The following is a 4,669-nucleotide window of genomic DNA, read 5'->3' on the forward strand; positions in this document are numbered from 1 at the left end:
TACATGAATAAATCTTTTGGTTTGTCTTAGTATTAAATTGAAGGGAATGCCGTAGGTGCTTGAATGTACTAACTAGATATTGTTTTATATACATCTCTCAATAGGTTCGGCTTTGTGCATGAATTTAGGGGATTAAACCTTGAATGATGTTATGTATAGGTTTCGGCTATGAATCTTTGTGTTTAATTTCTTTATGTGTTGATGTTCAAATTGAAAAAGGGATGTTAGTTATGTTATAACATTTGCTTAATAATGAAAGGTCATGAGCTTAAAGCTTGAGTAGCATTCGGTATTAGAGTAAGTTAAAATTTAGTTGAGTTGAGAAATGATTTCTCAAATGATCTAAAATAATATTCAGCCTAGGCTTGTAAACATGTCTAGTCGGTGTTAAATGTTTTACTTAGGAAAGATTATAAATTGAGTTTAGTGTTCAAGGAATATTTGGTTGGACACCTAGTGCCAAACGTGTTCAAACCCAACTTACCAAGTACATAAATACGATAATGCTATAATGGTAGACTTAATTGGAGTTCGGCATTTTGAGTGATGCGTTTGACTCTTTTGTCGATTTGGGACAATATGTGTATTATGTGAAACCAAATGATGTCTATGAAACCCTAATATGCAAGGTATTAAGCTAGTATTATGTTCGATGGGGCATGAGTAGAGCATGTGTATAATGCTTGAATAACTAGTTAATAAAATCATTCGCACTTAATTGTATAATATACATGTATTTAATCGAATAGCTAATTTGATAAGTTATTGAATAAGATCTATTTGTTTGAATCAAGCTCAAGGGCTAAGAGGGTCAAAGTCAGATAAAGGAAAAGAAAAAAAAAGGAGCAATCGAGTAGTCTATCCGCAACTATTCAAAATATCCGAGGTAAGTTTTAAGTATTAAAGCCTATAATGTGATTGAGTATGATATGTCAAGCACATATTAAAAGAATCATAACTCTATTGTAAATTTTTATGCATATAGCCTAATGGCTATTATGAAGTATGGGTAAGTTATTGATATGATATGTTGCCAAATGGATATGATATTATGAAGCGCTAAAAGGATATGTCAGAAGAGTAAAATTGTGATAAACCTGCTCAGGACAGCAGCAGTAACGTGACTTTAGAAAATCACCATAAATTTATGGATTTGAATTAGAGGCTGAATGAGACATGAAATTAAAGCTTAATGAGTCTAGTTTCTTATAAAAGAAACCGTGTAAGCAAAGGAATTTCCGATAATGAGATACTTAAAGTTGTGTGAGACAGCGCAGAATGACACTGTAATCCTCTGTTTTGTTTTTTAGAAAATCATTATAAATTGTACAAAAATGGTTGTAAGATAAAATTTATATGCTTAGACTCCTTAATAAGTCTAGTTTCAAATGAAATCAAATTCGACACATTTTGAATTCAGTAAAATGAGAAATTTGATTCGTAGCAAAGAGTGGTCAGTTTAGTGTTCAAGGAATATTTGGTTGGACACCTAGTGCCAAACGTGTTCAAACCCAACTTACCAAGTACATAAATACGATAATGCTATAATGGTAGACTTAATTGGAGTTCGGCATTTTGAGTGATGCGTTTGACTCTTTTGTCGATTTGGGACAATATGTGTATTATGTGAAACCAAATGATGTCTATGAAACCCTAATATGCAAGGTATTAAGCTAGTATTATGTTCGATGGGGCATGAGTAGAGCATGTGTATAATGCTTGAATAACTAGTTAATAAAATCATTCGCACTTAATTGTATAATATACATGTATTTAATCGAATAGCTAATTTGATAAGTTATTGAATAAGATCTATTTGTTTGAATCAAGCTCAAGGGCTAAGAGGGTCAAAGTCAGATAAAGGAAAAGAAAAAAAAAGGAGCAATCGAGTAGTCTATCCGCAACTATTCAAAATATCCGAGGTAAGTTTTAAGTATTAAAGCCTATAATGTGATTGAGTATGATATGTCAAGCACATATTAAAAGAATCATAACTCTATTGTAAATTTTTATGCATATAGCCTAATGGCTATTATGAAGTATGGGTAAGTTATTGATATGATATGTTGCCAAATGGATATGATATTATGAAGCGCTAAAAGGATATGTCAGAAGAGTAAAATTGTGATAAACCTGCTCAGGACAGCAGCAGTAACGTGACTTTAGAAAATCACCATAAATTTATGGATTTGAATTAGAGGCTGAATGAGACATGAAATTAAAGATTAATGAGTCTAGTTTCTTATAAAAGAAACCGTGTAAGCAAAGGAATTTCCGATAATGAGATACTTAAAGTTGTGTGAGACAGCGCAGAATGACACTGTAATCCTCTGTTTTGTTTTTTAGAAAATCATTATAAATTGTACAAAAATGGTTGTAAGATAAAATTTATATGCTTAGACTCCTTAATAAGTCTAGTTTCAAATGAAATCAAATTCGACACATTTTGAATTCAGTAAAATGAGAAATTTGATTCGTAGCAAAGAGTGGTCAGATTAGTCAAACAGTGAAACAGGGGAAACTTTAAGAAAAATCTGGTATTGATTGGCCAAACCTAAAATTCTGGAAATTTTATGGATGGAAGATATACGAGTCTATATTCAGGAAAAATTAACGGAAAGTGATTTGGAGTTTTGTAGCTCCAGTTATAAATAATATAGTGACTATTGCTCAGGAAAAATAGCTTGTGCTGAATTTGAGATTATGTTGTGAATATTGATAAACTTGTTTTAGTTGCTCATAAGTTATTGATTAAACCCATACTTGAATTCTAAATCGTGATATTGTAAGTTTATGAGTATTCGAATATGAAATGATAGTAAGGCCTAATGGCCGATGTGATGAATGTGAAAGTGTATATATGTGATAAGGCCGAATGGCCGATGTGATGAATGTGAAAGTGTATATATATGTGATAGGGCCTAATGGCCGATGTGATGAATGTGAAAGTGTATATATATATGTGATAAGGCCTAATGGCCGATGTGATGAATGTGAAAGTGTATATATATGTGTTAAGGCCTAATGGCCGATGTGATGAATGTGAAAGTGTACATATATGTGATAAGGCCTAATGGCCGATGTGATGAATGTGAAAGTGTATATATGTGATAAGGCCGAATGGCCGATGTGATGAATGTGAAAGTGTATTTATATGTGATAGGGCCTAATGGCCGATGTGATGAATGTGAAAGTGTGTATATATATGTGATAAGGCCTAATGGCCGATGTGATGAATGTGAAAGTGTATATATATGTGATAAGGCCTAATGGCCGATGTGATGAATGTGAAAGTGTACATATATGTGATAAGGCCTAATGGCCGATGTGATGAATGTGAAAGTGTATATATGTGATAAGGCCTAATGGCCGATGTGATGAATGTGAAAGTGTATATATGTGATAAGGCCTAATGGCCGAGGTGATGAATGTGGAAGTGTATATATATGTGACAGGGCCGAGTGGCCAACGTGATGGATGTGAATGTGTATAAATGTGATAAGTCCCGAAGGGCATTTGTGTCAGTACTATATCCGAGCTCTAAAGACCCGAAGACTACGTGTGAGGATTTTGTCCGGGTAAGACCCGATAACTTCGTGTGAAGATTATGTCCGGGTAAGACTTCGTAATAAGAATTGCTTAAAAATATATTCAATGCGAAAGGTTAAATAGGTATGTACTCCAAGTTTATATGCGAGCTTGATTTGCACTAAATCATAAGGTAGTTATGTGATGCATACGAGAGCAATCTATGAGACTATTCCTAAGATTATGTGACATCGGATCAGTGTGAGAGGTGATGTGAAATCATACGATGTATCTATGTCACATGAGCTCACTTTTATGTGAAAGTTTATCTGCCTATTATTGTATATGATGAGATGTGCAGATTCGGTAAAGGGATGGTATGCCCGAAGGAAGAGTGAAATAAAAATACGAACAACTATGTTATAATTTGATTGTTATCTGTTGACGCTGCTTAAAACTTACTAAGCATTGTAATGCTTACTCCGTTTACTCTGTTTCCTCTGTTTTATAGATCTCATTGCGAAGCTACAGGCTCGGGGATTGTCAGCAACTAGTCACACTATCACTATCCACTGTTTGGTACCGCTATGTTTCGGATTGTCTTATGGCATGTATAAAATAGACTAGTGGCGGAAGAATATTTTGGTTAATGTGTATAGCCATGCGAAAATGGCTTATATATGTTTGAGCATAATGTTACAATCATTTGGTATGGAATGGTTAATCGCTATCATAATTTGTGCTATTTATGCTAAAAGGGCTAGTTGAATCATGGAAACTATGAAATAGGTAAAGTCTACCTTAAAGGCAGATGCTGGCAGCAGCAGTGATGTAGATTTGGAAAAATCACTAAAAATAGTAGGATTGGAATTAAATAGTGAATAAATTATGTAAACGAACCTTGATGAATCTTTTTTCATAGGAAAGTAACGAAACGATCATATGGACAGTATGTTAAGAGATATTCAGGTTCTCGTGGGACAGGGCCAGAACGGTTTCTGGATTTCCTGTTACGACTTTGGAAATTCATTATAAATTAACCAGAGATAATTAGGAGTCATGCCATATATGTATAGATTCCTCTCTCAGCCTAGTTTCTATAGAAACAAATGGCATCAGTATTTAAGCTCTGTGCAGGGAG

Source organism: Gossypium hirsutum, chromosome A11, assembly GCF_007990345.1.
Source record: "Gossypium hirsutum isolate 1008001.06 chromosome A11, Gossypium_hirsutum_v2.1, whole genome shotgun sequence".
Classification (NCBI taxonomy): Eukaryota; Viridiplantae; Streptophyta; class Magnoliopsida; order Malvales; family Malvaceae; genus Gossypium; species Gossypium hirsutum.